Source organism: Dama dama, chromosome 15 (assembly GCF_033118175.1).
Source record: "Dama dama isolate Ldn47 chromosome 15, ASM3311817v1, whole genome shotgun sequence".
NCBI lineage: Eukaryota > Metazoa > Chordata > Mammalia > Artiodactyla > Cervidae > Dama > Dama dama.
This window is the reverse complement of record NC_083695.1, coordinates 48,390,780-48,407,000: the sequence shown is the minus strand read 5'-3', so window position 1 is coordinate 48,407,000 and position 16,221 is coordinate 48,390,780. Positions and strand designations below refer to the sequence as shown.

The 16,221-nt window shown below is 43.2% G+C and overlaps 1 pseudogene; it reads right to left on the bottom strand.

Moving 5' to 3' along the window:
- Positions 1-7,941: 7,941 nt before the first annotated feature.
- Positions 7,942-14,859, bottom strand: LOC133069868 (large ribosomal subunit protein eL20-like; annotated as a pseudogene).
- Positions 14,860-16,221: the final 1,362 nt, after the last annotated feature.

The following is a 16,221-nucleotide window of genomic DNA, read 5'->3' as shown; positions in this document are numbered from 1 at the left end:
CAATCGAGTCAATGATGCCATCTGACCATCTCATTCTCTGTCGTCCCCTTCTTCTCCTGCCTTCAATTTTTCCCAGCAGCAGGGTCTTTTCAAATGAGTCAGTTTTTCACATCAGGTGGCCAAAGTATCAGAGTTTCAGCTTCAACATCAGTCCTTCCAATGAATATTCAGGACTGATTTCCTTTAGGATGGACTGGTTGGATCTCCTTGCAGTCCAAGGGACACTCTAGAGTCTTCTCCAACACCACAGTTCAAAAGCATCAATTCTTCGGGGCTCAGCTTTCTTTATAGTCCAACTTTCATATCCATACACGACTCCTGGAAAAACCATAGCTTTGACTAGACAGACCTTTGTTGGCAAAGTAATGTCTCTGCTTTTTAATATGCTGTCTAGGTTGGTCATAACTTTTCTTCCAAGGAGCAAGCATCTTTTAATTTCATGGCTGCAGTCACCATCTGCAGTGATTTTGGAGCCCCCCAAAATAAAGTCTCTGACTGTTACCACTGCTTCCACATCTATTTGCCATGAAGCGATGGGACTGGATTCCATGATCTTAGTTTCCTGAATGTTTCATTTTAAGCCAACTTTTTCACTCTCCTCTTTCACTTTCATCAAGAGGCTCTTTAGTTCTTCTTTGCTTTCTGCCATTAGGGTGGTGTCATCTGCATGTCTGAGGTTATTGATATTTCTCCTGGCAATCCTGATTCCAGCTTGTGCTTCAATCAGTCCAGCATTTCTCATGATGTACACTGCATATAAGTTAAATAAGCAGGGTGACAATATACAGCCATGATGTATTCCTTTCCTGATTTGGAACCAGTCTGTTGTTCCATGTCCAGTTCTAACTGTTGCTTCTTGTCCTGCATACAGATTTCTCGGGAGACAAGTCAGGTGATCTGGTATTCCCATCTCTTTAAAAGTTTCCAAAGTTTGTTATGATCCACACAGTCAAAGGCTTTGGAATAGTCAATAAAGCAGAAGTGGATGTTCTTCTGGAACTCTCTTGCTTTTTTGATGATCCAGTGGATGTTGGCAATTTGATCTCTGGTTCCTCTGGCTTTTCTAAATCCAGGTTGAAAATCTGGAAGCTCAAGGTTCACGTACTGTTGAAGCCTGCCTTGGAGAATTTTGAGCATTACTTTGCTAGTGTGTGAAATAAGTGCAATTGTGTGGTAGTTTGAACGTTCTTTGGTATTGCCTTTCTTTGGGATTGGAATGAAAACTGACCTTTTCCAGTCCTGTGGCCACTGCTGAGTTTTCCAAATTTGCTGGCATACTGAGTGCAGCACTTACAGCATCATCTTTTAGGATTTGAAATAGCTCAACTGGAATTCCATCACCTCCACCTCCAGTGTCATACATGTAGCAGATACTCGAAGAATATTTAGTAAGGGAGTACATGAAACTTTGTTCAGTAATACCAGTGCCTCTCCTCTTCATTCTAACCCTAGAGTAGCCAAAGCATGCAGATTGGGAAAAAAGTGTCATCAGTCACTGTCGTGGTGGTATATGTAGAAAATCCTGTGGAAAATAAAAACAAAATCACTAGAAAATACTTTGAATTTTGTATGGTCACAGGACACAGTTAACAATTGTATTCATACATAATGGCAACACAGAATTAGAAAAGGAAACAAAAGCACTTTTTATAATAGTGTCAAAACATGAAATATCTACGAAGAAATTAACAAAATACACACAAGATCTCTATACTAAAAGCTGCAAAACACTGCTGAGAAAAATTAAGGCAGACCTAAATAAGTGGAGAGGTATATTATGTTTATTGATTCAGTTAAGATGGCATTTCTCTTGAAATGGATTTATAGACTCAGTGGAAGTCCCAGCAAGACTTTTTAATTTATTTAAAACTTTTTATTTTATTTTTGGTTGTGCTGGGTCTTCGTTGCTGCACCTGGGTTTTCTCTAGTTTTGGAGAGCAGGCTTCTCATCGTGGTGGCTCCTCTGGTTGCAGACACAGGCTCTAGGCTTGAGGACTTCAGCAGTTGCAACAGGAGAGCTAGAATGTGCAGGCTCAGTAGTTGTGGCACGGGCTTAGTTGCTCTGAGGCATTTGGAATCTTCCCAGACCAGGGATCAAATCCATGTCTCCTGCATTGGCAGGGGGATTCTTATCCACTCTGGATATCGTACCACCTGGATTTGTACTACCAGGGAAGTCCCCAGCAAGACTTTTTAAGACATAGACAGCTGATTCTAAAATTTACGGAGAACGGCAAAGAATCTATAATAATTACAACAATCTTTTAAAAGAGGAACAAAGTTGGAGAACTTATCTAACCTGATTTCAAGAGTTATATAAACTAAGTAATAAGGAGAGTGTTTACTGGCACAAGAATAGACAAACCAATGGGACAGAATAGAGAGTCAAGAAACAGACTCACACAAACAGTCAATTAATATTCTACAATGATACCAAATCAACCCAATTGGGAAAGAAGGTCTAATAAATACAGTGTTTAACACTGAGTAATTGTACTTAAAAAAAAAAAAAAAAGAAACTCAACCCCTATCTCACTACATACACAAAAATTAAGATGAATCATAGCCCTAAAAATAAAAACTAGGACCATAAAGTACATAGGAGATTGTTTTTATGACTTTGGAGTAGGCAAAGTTTTCTTAGGACACAAAAATACCAATCATTAAAAAATAATAAATTAGCCTTTGTAAAATATTTCTATTAAAACAGGAAAAGGACTGAAAAGGACTTGAATAGACATTTCTCCAAAGATGATCTACAGATGGCCACTAAACACACAAAAAATGCACACATCACTAATCACCAGGGGAATTAAAATCAAAACCACATTGAGATACTACTTCACATGCAATAGGATGGCCATCATATATACATTTATGTCAAGTATTTGGTGAGGATGTGGCAAAATTGGAACCCTGTGCACTGTTGGTGGAAATGTAAAATGGCACTGCCGTTGTGGAAATGATATGGCACTTCTCAAAAACGTCAACATAGCAATTCCACCTCTGGGTAAATACCTAGAAGAATCAAAGCACAGACTTGAACAGACATTTGAATACCAATGTTTATGGCAGCATTATTCATAATAGCCAAAAGTAGAAACAACCCACATGTCTATCCATGGATGAATGGATAAGGAAGATGTGTATATACCTGAAATGGAATATTATTCAGCCTTAAATAGGAAGGAATTCTAATACATGCTACAGCATAGGTAAACCCTGATAACTTGGAAGCCAGTCACAAAAGGACAAATATTGCGTGATTCCATTTATGTGAGGTACCTGGAGCAGTCTATTTCATAGAGACGAATTTGAATGGTGGTTGCCAGCAGCTTCAGGGAGGGAAAAATGGGAAGTTACGGTTTAATGGGTACAGAGTTTAGTTTGGGATGATGCAAAAATTCTGGAGATGAATAATGCTGATGGTTTTACAATAATGTGAATGTTTATTCCATGCCACTGAGCTGTATATTTAAGAATGGTTAAAATGGTTAATTTTGGCATGTATGTTTAGCTACAATAATACAGAGAGTAAAAAAAATTTCATTAACACTGTGTTCATATTTTTCATCACAGAATTCGTGAAGGCAAAGGCAAGCCACAACTTCTGTGCTACATCTAAAGGACACAGCAGAGGCTAATGCATGTCTTTAACGGCACACCCTAGCTTGTTCCAAAATTCCTCAGAGGTGCCTGCAGCTAAACATAGTCGTCTAACACTTACTAGGTGCTTGCTCTGTGTGTGGACCCTCTTCCAAGTGCTTTATGGGTGGTGTAATATTTATTTATTTGGTTGTGCTCGGTCTTAGTTGCAGCACGCAGGATCTTTTAGTGGTGGCCTGTGGGATCTAGTTCCCTGATCTGGGATCGAACCTTGGCACCCTGCACTGGGAGTTGGGACTCTTAACTACCTAACCATCAGAGAAGTCCCTCTATGGGTGGTGATTTGTGTTTCCTCCTCACAGCTTTAAGAAGCAGGTAATTACCCTGAGGAAGGGGGTTAAATCAGGGGAGCCATGGTGATAAGCATGCCACAACCCCCAAGGCAAGAAGTGGAACCACAAAGCGTCTGTGGTCCAGCCCCAGGTTCATATCTCTGACCACTGGGCACCCTGTTGCCTGCATGTCCCCTTTCAGCTCCCTCTGCCACTCCTCAGGCTCTCCTTTCAGGCATTTGCTGTCCTCTTTTCATGTACAGAATCCCGTTCTGTTTTGAGGAAGTGAACACAGCGGGTCTGAGCCCCCAGCTCTTCTGTCCCACCGCTGCCACCAGAGCCCTTGTGCGGCCAGCTGACACTTCTTTTGGAAGCAGACAGAAGGTCAAGCACTCTAACCTGCTCGTCTTCTTGGGAGACTTGTTCTTTCACATATCCTCTCTTGTTCCCAAATGTTCTTTCTGTTTTCAGGAAAATATGTTTTGGGGAGAAGAACAATACAACAACAGAAGAATACTGAAAAAAAGAGGAAAAATTTGTTATTAATTCTGTCAAACAGAGAAAAGCATCATGAACATTTATGTTAAAGGTACAGTGTGGTCGTTAGTTGGTTAGTACAGTCGCTCAGTCGTGTCCGACTCTTTGCCACCCCATGAATTGCAACACACCAGGCCTCCCTGTCCATCACCAGCTCCCGGAGTTTACTCAAACTCATGCCTATCAAGTCGGTGATGCCATCCAGCCATCTCATCCTCTGTCGTCCCCTTCTCCTCCTGCCCCCAATCCCTCCCAGCATCAGGGTCTTTTCCAATGAGTCAACTCTTATGTGGTCATAGTGGTAAATAAAAATTGCCCACTCAGTCAAATGGTTATTATTAATGATAACATAAGCATTCCCAAACTGTTGAACATTTGAGATGTTTTATATTTGCAATTTAATGTTGGGTGGTAATCTAAAGCCTACCCCCCCTCCCCAATTAGGGTAATTTTACACTATTCTCTCTTGTTGCAGCAGCTTCGGTTGGTGCCCCTCCCTTCTGGAGGTCCCTTAGAGGTACTCCTGCCCACTTAGAGATTTTGGATCCTCCCAGTAAGTTGGTCTCAGGGACTCCCTGTGGCTCAGAAGTCACCTTGGACCCCTTCCCTGCCTGGAAGTCTCTTCGGCTTATATGTCAGTGGATGGAAAAGGGGACAGCCACAGCGGACCCCAGAAGCAGCAGACCACGTGTTGCCACACAGAGACACAAATCACCTCCTTGAGCAGCCTCTTGGCTCAGGTTTGGTACCCACAGTTGGCAAGCTGGTGTGTCCTCTGGACATCTTGTAGTCCGTAGGCCCTGTGGAGGGTCCTAGAGGAGCTCGCTGAGTCCAAGTGAGCGTCTGTCACACAGTGATTTCCAAGAATTAAGAACGATGTTACTTAGAAGACCGCTTAGCTAGAGTTTTATAAAGACAGATGCGTTAGCAGCGGAAGCGCGGACGCCTGGCGGGCTCTGAGCACTCCGCTCGCCCGCCGTGGACCGAGACGCGTCTCTCCTGGAAGCTTCCAGCAGGGGGCAGGGCAGGCACGTTTAGGAGCCTCTTTCCTGACTGCATCGGGCTTTACATTGCGGAATCACTGAAAAGGTTTGGAACGCACTATCTTTATTTATGAACTGAAGTTTATTGACTTTCCAAGCACAATTATTCTATCCCAAAGGAACTCTTTTAAAAAACAGCATGTGTTACGATCAAGTGGATCCAGTGGAACTTGCTTGCTCAACTTTCTTTGAACTTCATCCCAAGGATGTGACATCCAGACCGCGGGTGAGGTCCGGCCTGTGGGAAACGGCAGTGGAAGTGGATTCCTCCTGACGCCGCCGCTTGAGGGTGCTGATTAAACAGACTCGCAGATCAGGGGGAAATGCGTTTGTAGTGGCCCACACACAGCTTCCAGTTAGACTTGGGCATGAGAGGAATGTAAGTATTCTCCATAATTCCAATCTAATTTCTTTCCATTTTATGCCTAACTCAACCACTTGGTTAATTCTGCCGAGTTAGTGATGGTTCAGCCATTTTAGATTTAAAACTGGCTGGCACCCCCTTGCCTCACCCTTGGGTTGACTATAGCTGGGAGGAACAGGCCCGAATACCACCGCACCGTGGTACCATGGGGCGGCTGTGTAGAAAGGGCTGATGGTGAGCAGGTGGGGGCTCCTCCCTTCCTATATGGGTCAGAATGGATTGAACACTGGCCTGTGGTTTCTGTGCCAGAGGTGTTATGCTGAATGCCCTGTGCTCAAAGAAGGCAGTCTTCACAACATGTCTTCCCAGAGAAACCTCATATTCCTAGAGAGAAGCTTCAATATGGAAGTTTAGTCAGGAGATGAGAATGGAAACTCGTTTTTAAAGCTGACCAAGGGCCTTGACGTTCATGGTGGACATGGGATTGGGTGAGCCACAATACTCAGCCCTTCCCACGCAGCATTTCCCTCCTGAGATCCTGGAGAACACTCTAGGGCCTGCTGCCGCTCACACTACATCCCCCACACCGGCCTTTGCCCACAAAGGACCCATTGTCTCTGCAGCGGGAACTGCCCTGTGCAGCTGTCATAACACTGGGATCTGCTGGCTCTTCCTTGGACAGTTGAGTAACCAGATCTGGGTCTGATGTTTGCACTTTCTGCTTGACCCCTACCCCTGGCCTGACAAGGGGCTCTCTGCATCCCGGGTCCCGTGAATTCCAGCTGACATGCACCTTAGGCTTCCCAAGCCTTCACTGTGCCCACACCTGTTTTGCTGTGGGAACTCTTGACTTGGATTCACAACCTGCCTGGGAGCGCTCCAAATGTCCAGAGACTAGGGGGGCAGGGAGAAATAAAAGAAACCCCCTGTTTCTTCTTTCCCTGCTTCCCTAGAGTAAATGGCAAAGGTTTTGGTTTTAAATTTGGAATGGTGGACCCTATAGTCTTTGAAAATATCCCATGATCTCATTCTCTGACCCTTTTCCCTTTCATTTTGACACCTGGGGATTTGTTGCTAAGTCCTGAAAGCCTGGAGCCATGTTATCGACTATCTTCTAGTGTTTCGTGGTTTTCCTGTTAACACTTTACATGAGCACAACCAGCTCTTTTGCTTTCACCTCCTGTTCTCACTCTAGCCTTTGGGTCAGGGGATCGCACATTCTAATAGTAATGCTGTGCAAAAGGTGTTCATTTCACTGTCACATAACTTCTATGACACAGCAACATTCTGTTGTGTTGTCCTCCAAAGAACAGAAAAACCAAGGCAGGAGGAGGCCGGGTGTTGGCCCAAGGTCAGTGAAAAAGGTTAGCCTCACTCAAGTTCGTCTGGCTCTCTGCGCCAGGTCTTTTCAGAATTCATAGAACCTCAGTGCTGTGTGCATTGGAGAAGGAAACGGCAACCCACTCCAGTGTTCTTGCCTGGAGAGTCCCATGGACAGAGGAGCTTGGTGGACTGCCATCTATGGGGTCACACAGAGTCGGACACGACTGAAGTGACTTAGCAGCAGCAGCAGTGCTGTATGGGCTGGCTGTGGCTTAGAAGGACTGTCATGCAATATGCTGGAGTCGGCAGATGCTGATGGCCTCTTCCCCTCTCTGTCTCTCCAGGGTCTCTGGAGGCAAGTTGGTGGGACTCCCATTTACCGAGAAGGGCCTTCTGTAGAACACCTTCTTCATCGTAGGTGAATCCTTGAGACAATGAATGAGAACATCAATGAGTTCTCTTCTTTCCTTCCTTCCTTCCCTTCCCCAAATTCTAGAAAGCTGTGGAACAGAGATCTTTCTGTCATTTGTGTGACATCTTCTGGGACTCCTGTGAGTTAGTTGCTTCCCCTTCTGTATTTCCCAATCCCAGGGCCACTGCTTAAATTGAGCAAATGATCATTGCAAAACTTGAAGTGAGTGCTGTTCTAATTCATGATCTGGGTGGATCTGCTTATTACTATAATGATTTTCCAGCAGATGGCAGGAAAGTGTCATGAAGAGCAGGTGCCTTGTTCTCATTTGTGCGGCATCTCTGAATTAGCAGTGGAAGTGCCCTTGTTACATTTGAGCTGATGCCACAGCAGAAAGACGGCCACCATGAGCAAGACCTGCACCTTGGTGCCCAGCTGGGCTGCACCTGAGGGAGCGGGGTGCTGGGGCCTCCCTTCCACCGCAGCCAGATGGGGCCAGGGCAGTGAGGTCTGGTCCTCAGGATTGTCCTGGTGGCCACGAAGGCTCTTCAAGACACATGATTTAGTCCAGAGGTTCTCAAACTATGGCTGATGAGCCAGTCCAGCCACTGTTTTTGTTTGGCCAGAAAGACAAGGATGGTTTTTATATTTTTAAATATAAAAATATATTTTTGCAAGAAAAATCAAAAGAAAATGATATTTTGAGACCTGAGAAAGCTATATAAATTCAAATTTCAGTATCCACAAATGAAGCTCTGTTGGCACGCAGTCATGCTCATTTTTTTACATATTGACTCTATCTGCTTCTGACCTACAGTAGCAGAGCTGAGAAGTCGTGACAGATGCCACAAAACCTCAAATATTTTTCTCTGGCCCTTTACAGGAAAATGTTGCCGACCCCTAGATTAGTCCTTTGGGACTTGCATTGGCTCCAAGCTATCACTGTATTTTTGGGTGTGCATACCTAAGCAAATGGTGAGCCAGGGCCAGCATGGGGCAGGAGACCCAGGGGCTGCTGATGCATGGTGGGTTCTGGCAGTTAGAGGTTATGGGTCCTATTCCAGGCCATAGTACTCTATCCAGAGGGAGCGATGTTTTGGGGGAAAGTGATTTCTCCTCAGCCTGAGGCCTGGCTGCAGTTGCTATAGCCCTAGTTGCAAAGATGGGTTTTTGTTTCAGTATCCCTGTCTGCCCATACACCAGCCATGACTCCTGGACCTAGCAGAAGACATCCAGCCTTTCAAACTCCTTTGGTGACAAATTTGAGCATCTACTGATGTCTTGTGCATGCTAAGTTGCTTCAGTCATGTTTGACTATTTGTGACCCCATGGACAGTAGCCTGCCAGGCTCCTCTGACCATGGAAGAATACTGGAGTGGATTGCCATTCGCTTCTCCAGGAGATCTTCTCGACCCAGTCTTGTCTCCTGCATTGGTAGGTGGGTTCTTTACCTCTTGTACCACCATGTCTCAACCCTGCGTAAACTCTCAGGTGATTTCTAACACTGTGTGAGGGAGATCCTCCATGACCTTCTGAATAATAAGGTGGAGTTGGATGTACACAAGAGGTAGCCGTACTCTGAAAACCTAAACTTGAAGCCCTTGGGTTCTCTATAGAAAATCTTCAACAGATCAGTTCAGTGAAAGTAATTTCCGGAGCCCAGCAGTTGACTTCCTGGGCCACGTTCTGTTCGAAATAGATATAATACCGGATCAAGGATATACCATCTGTCAGGAAGTCTGGCTGTCTTCATTTTCAAAAGATCTCCAGATTTCAGTTTTGCAAGATAAAAGGAGTTTGGGAATAGATGATGGTGATGGTTGCACAACAGTATGAATGTTTTTAATACCACTAAACTGTACCCTTAAAAGGTTAAGATGGTAAATTTTATGTTATATGTATTTTACCACAATGAAAAATAACATAAAATGGAAGTCCAGAATCCAACCACTTACCTCTTCTTCTGCTGCCACTTAGGCCAAGACACTGCTACTTCATTCCTGAGGATTATTCTAAGAGCTTCTAAACAGCTTCCCCTCCTTCACCCTTGCTGTATTATAGCCTCCTCTCAATGGAGCAACTGGAATGATCCTTTTAAAATGTCAGAGCACTCGAGGACCTCTTACCTTCAAAATCTGCAATGCCTCTCAGCTCACTGAGAACAGAGGCTAAAATCCATCCCATTGTCCTCATGTCCTTCCACAGTCTGGCTCCTGCATCTCTGCGACCTTTGGTCCCTCCCTCATCCCAGTCTCTCCCCCATGGACTCCTTGCTATATTCCTCTGGGACACCAGGCGCGTACCTGTCAAGAACGTTCATGCTTTAGGGTAACTCTTACTGGAATATTCCTCCCCAGATATATTCCTTCAAGCTTTTGCTTAGATATCGTTTTCTCCGTGAGGTCTAATTTGACTCTCCTTAATACTCAACTTTTCTTCCCACCCGCTTTGTGCCGCTTGGTTTCTTACACGACAGTGCTTACTTAGCCCTTCTGGCGTACTATATGATTTGCCTATTTGTTATCTACTGCTTATTCTTACTAGAATGTAAACTGCATGAGGTTAGGCATGTTTTTTCTGCATTGGCTTAGAATAATATCTGGAACATTGAAGGTGCTAAACACATAGTTTTTTAAAAAAACTTTTTATTTTGTATGGGGCTATAACTGATTACCAGTGTTGTGATGGTTTCAGGTGAATGGCAAAGGGACTCAGCAATACATGTACATGTATCTGTTCTCCCCCAGACTCCCCTCCCATCCAGGCTGCCACATAACATTGAGCAGAGTTCCATGTACTATATAGTAGATCCTTGCTGGTTATCCATTTTAGATGTAGCAGTGAAAACTCATATTTTTTGACTGATAAAGTAAATGAATTCTGAGAAGCAAGCCTTCTCAAGTACTGAAGCTTGTATTCCAATTATAGGTACCTTCTCCACTAACAAATTAGCTGAAAACGTTTGGGTTTTGTCTTAATGGGGCTCCTAGTCAGGATCCATGAGGCAGCTTCTTTAAGTGAGGTCGATGCACTTATTCTCCTTGTTAAACAGAAGAGGAAACCAAGGCAGCCCTAAGATGCGAACCTAGGGCGTTGGCTGGAGACTCTATTCTTGAATGCTACACTGGACAACCTTTCCTGCAGCGCACTGGAATTTGAACCTGTCTTCTCTCCAGGCAAGGTCACGTCTTGCCTTTGCCCTATTTGACTTTTTCCTTCGTTGAATCCTTCCTGTATCCCCACTTTCCTGGGACAGAGTACAGATAATTTTCTACTTCACAGGCAGGAAAGCTGAGTTTTCAGTACTGTGATGCTAATCACAATGTTAGTAGGTGGCAGAACTGGCCCCGGAAGCTGGGAATTTCAGACTCCACAGCTGAGTACACATGCTGTCCTCCTTGTATTCTGCTCTTCGTTCTTGCCAATAAATTGGATAAAGGTATGGAGTGGATGCCAGTTAGATCAACAATAGTAGAAATTGGGGTGGAGGGTGGGACGTGAGTGGGGAGAGCTCACTGGAAGGTGGCTAGGATCAAGAAAGGATACAGAATCATGGGGAATAGTGGAAGGAGCAGAGTGTTTTCAGCTTTGAGAGAATTCAGGGTGAGGGTGGGGCATATGAAAACTCTCTTTCAATATTTGGGTGTCTGGGTGGAGGTCTTAGATGGCAGGAGATTCTGGAGAGATGCTATTTTAGGGTGAGGGACAAAAGTCTCTGAACTTGAGTTTTCCTATCAATGTAATGAGGGCCTACTAAGGCCCATTTTGCAGAGTTGTGTTAGCAAGTCATTATGAAAGGCAGCCAGCAGAACTCCTCATACCCTGTGAATGCCTTCTATTGTGAGTGTAGTTGTGAGGCAATTGTGATAAAGATGACAATCTACAAGTCTGGAAAACCACTTTGGCAACTTAGTGGGAATGGTTTCAAGGATTAGGTTAGAGGACATAGTGTGTTCTGTCATTCTACTCTTGGCTGTTTTATTTCATTAAAACCAATTTAGTTTTTGTAGAGCACAGGGAACTATATTCTGTATTTTTGTGTGTGTGTATGCATGTGCACTCAGTCATGTCTGTAGTCCACCAGGCTCTTCTGCTTGTGGAATTTTTCAGGCAAGAATACCGGAGTGGATTGTCATTTCCTACTCCAAGAGATCTTCCTGACCCAGGGATCGAATCTAGGTTTCCTGCATTTCAGGTGAATGCTTTATTGACCGAGCTACTAGGGAAACCCCAATATTTTGTAATAATGAATAACAAAAGAATATGAAGGAGAATATCTATCTACTGAATCACTGCGCTATACATCTGAAACTGATACGACATTGTAAATCAGTTACACTTCAATTAAAAAGAGATTAAAAAAGCAATTTAGTTTGGTTTGCCAGCCAAAACATCTGTGAAATTTTGGACAATTTCATTTGTCTTGAAACATAGAATGGATGTAATATTATTTTCTGTATGACAGAGGATGTAGCTAGGATGATTGGAACAGAAATATTCGTTGTGCATTTGGATGGTTACATATAACACTAAATATTCTATTGCTTGTTCCTTTCCAAAAACATGTGGAAAAATGAACAAAAAACAACCATGGCATTACAGCATGACAGGGTCAGGGAATTTTAGGAATGGAAAGGACATTAGAAATGGGGTTAGGGTGAAATTCAGTGTCTAGAGGAAGGAGTCAGAAGTCTCACCAGAGGCCCTTTCTGCTGGTATGCAGCAGTCTCCCATCCTGCTGAAGTGTCACATTTGGCAAGCACTCCTGGAAAACTAGAAAAGGTTTCAGTCTTTTTCGATTAAATTCCATGATGCTGTCCCTCTTGCCAACCTGATGTTAATTTGCCTCCTATTGCTGTACCCTCAGTGGTTTCCCGTTTCCTTCAGGTTGGACTCCAAAGGAATTTACAATCTGGCACCAATATACCTAACACTGTTACTTCCCTTAGCGTGTCCAGTCTTGGCCTGAGTGTGAGCTCAGGTTTCTGTGACGGGGCCGCAGGGCTCTGGGGCTCCAGAGACAAGGGGCCAGGTGTATCAGCAGAGGCATTGCCTTATCTTACTTGCTCTGGGGTTCTACTCTTACCTCTTTTCACATTTCAGTGCAGTGGAGGGAAAGTCAATGTTATTAAACCACCATGAACCTCTGTGAATCCAGGCAAGATTAGAGAAACTTGTATGTAGCAGGCATTCACTAAACAGCAAACCCCACAATGGATGGTCTTTTGTAATGTAGGAGAGGCCTAGTATGTGCTGGTCTATTTGATCTTCACATGAGAACCCCTCCATAGCTAAAACAAGTACTTCCATGTCACCTGCCTGCCAGTCCAAGCATGCCTGCTCCTACTGCCCCTCCTTTGATGATACTGTCCTCCTTCCTTTGAGCTCAAGCTGGCACAATGTATGCTTAAGGTGATTCTTTTCACCAACCCCTTTTGTATTATTTTTGTCACAAGGAGGCTTGATTCAAACAGAGGAAAGAAAAGCAAAACAATTCATTTCAGAGTCAGATAGGTGTAGACCTGCACCATACAGTAGAAATTTAATGTGAGTTACAAATACAATTAAGACATTTCTAGTGTCAACTAAAAAGGTAGTCACAACCTGAAAGTAGAGAATTATTTTATTTGCTGGGAATGTTAGGACTTCAAACTCTGGAAATAGCATTTCAGGTAGCCCTGGGAGACTCCTCTGAGAAGGAGGAAGACAGTGTCAGGCTATATACAGGTTTGCAACAAAAGAGGCAGGCAGTCTGAACATCATAGATTTTTGTAAGGGAAATCAGATATCAAGTCAAGGAGTTTAGCACTCTTCTATGATGGACAGGGAGGCCTGGGGTGCTGCAATTTATGGGGTCGCAAAGAGTCGGACACAACTGAGCGACTGAACTGAACTGAACTGACTAATGTATGGGAAAATGCAAGAGTCTGGGATTATCGAAGTCATTTCTTTCATATACATCTCAGCTATCTGGGGCCAGTGTCCTGTCTTTTTTATTTCTCTCATCCCCCCCACCCCCAGCTCCTCAGCAATCACTGTGAGCATTGGTGGCATCTGCTGGATTGCAGGCATTGTATTCTCTTTTGGGAGTCCTCATTCACATTTGGAGGCCTGCAATCACTGATGACTGTTACATCCTTGTTTATTGATATGGTAGGAAATATTCCATTTCACAATAGTAATTGTTAAAATTAATTAAAAAATATATTTTATTTAACTCAGTATATACAAAATACTGATTCAACACACAACATTAAAAATGATCAGAAATATTTTTTCTTTTTTCTGTTTCGAGTTTTAGAAATTTGGTGTGTCTTTTATACTCTGAGCACATCTCAATTCAGACTTCCTTCACTTTTGGTGCTTAGCAGCTGCTTGTAATAGTGGCCACTGTGTTGACACAGCAGGTCTGCAGAGTCTAGTGGCTGACCAATGTTAGTCCTAGAGTCACGTGGATCTGAGTGTGAATTCTGACTTTGCCCACGAGAGGCTGTCCAGACTTAGAAAGCCTCCTTCACTTTTAGGAGCCTCAGTTTTCTCACCTATAAAATGGTCATATTAGTTATTGCCTCATAGGGGCTGTCCTGAAGATAAAAATGAGATAATACATGTTCTGGCACAGAGTAAAGGTTAGGTAAGTGTTAATTGCTGATACCATTCCAGCTAGATTTTATTTTATTTTTCGGTTTTCCCAGCGAGTTTTATTTGGACTGACCTAGGGACAGAGAAGGCCTGCACCTAAGAGAAGGTGGTAGCCTCTTGGTGGTAAAGCCTGGCTTGTGCAGGTGATGGAGGCCGGGGTGGGGCAGCAGGAATCTGATCTGGTAGTCGCGGAACTGCTGGTCTGTGGCACTTGCTGGCTGCGACCTCCTCCACCGTCATGATCTGGACTGAGTGGTCCTGGGCATGGGGCCACGTGCGCATGGGTGGCGGTTCCAGCTGTGATCAGGTCCGGGTACTCTTGGTACATGTGGTGGGTGCGGCTGTGGGAGTCATTGCGCAGCCAGATGCCAAAGTTCTTCACCGGCGGCGGGGATTTCCTGTCCACAGTAGACCATTTCCCCCTGAGGACTTCACCTTCCCCAGCTGAGACGCAAAGTACCAGAAAGGGGACTTGGCGACAACGTGCTCAGGCGCAGAGAGTTTCATGCTCACGCGATAGAACAGCTGCCTGCGGAGCCTGGGAGTCAGGCAGGCATCGCCCGCCATCTTGTCCTCTTGAACTGTGCCTGAGGCCTTCATGGTGGCATGGTCCTCCCTGCCACCCCTGAAAAGGTCTAGCTAGATTTTTAAGTTTGAGTGTTTATATGTAAGACAGTGGTGTTTGTTACCGTTTCTTCTATCAACTTCATTCCATAATACCTGTGGGTGATGAAGACAGGTTAACTTGCTTGAGCACTTTAGCTGGTGGACATTCTTAAAGTACACATCCGTGAAGTTGGTTTTAAAATTTTGTTTCTCTTGAACATTTTATTATGAAAATATTCAAACAGAAAAGTGGAAAAATTATACAGTGAACACCTGAATATGCAACCATCAAGAGTCTACAATGAACATTTTGTTTTACTTGCATTATTAAATACCTATCCATCTTTCTGCTATCCATCTATAAATCCATCTTATTTAACATTTTTGCATTTTTATAGTTATTGGGGCTGTTGTTCATATTATAAAAGTTAAAAAACCTACTGAGATGCATTAATTATGAGTATTTTTGCATATCTTTCAGAAAATTGCCAGGATAGTGAAAACAAATATTGAAGAAGTCAAATAATTTGAATAATACAATTAATATAATTGATGTGCTCTAATATTTAATAAACAAGATACATATTCTTTTTCAATACCATGTTCTTTATCAACACATTTTGTTGTTGGTAAGATGTTACTGTACAAACATTTGATATGGTCCATTTGTTTATTTTTCCTTGTGTTTCCCTTGCCTGAGGAGACATGTCAAAAAAGAAAAAAGTATTGCTAAGATGTGTCAAAGAGTGTACTACCTATGTTTTCTTCAAGTTTTATGGTTTCAGATCTTACATTTAATAAGTCTTTGGTTCATTTTGAGTTTATTTTTACAGATGGTATGAGAAAGTAGTCCACTTTGGTTCTTTTGCATGTGGCTGTCCAGTTTTCCCAATACCGCTTATGAAGAGGCTGTCTTTTCCCCATTGTATACTTTTGCTCTTTTGTCATAAATTAATTGATGTATAAGTGTGGGTTCATTTCTGGGTTTTGTGTGTCCCTTAATTACTATATAGATGATCTTCCTACTTTTGTCTTTTAACCATCCTAATGTTTAAGTGGTTGTTCTACTACCTTTACCCTATGTTTGCCTTTACCAATAAAATTTTTTCTTTTGTAATTGTTATATTATTAGTTGTGGTCTATTTTTTCCACTTAGAGAAGTCCCTTTAACATTTTCTGTTAAGTTGATTTAGCGGTGCTAAGCTCTTTTGGTCTTTTTCTTGCCTGTTAAACTCTTTCTCTCTCCTTCAAATCTGAATGAAAGCCTTGCTGGGTAGAGTATTCTTAGTTGTAGGTTTTTCCTTTCATCAATTTGGATGTATTGGTCCACTCCTTTCTGTCCTGCAATGTTTTTGC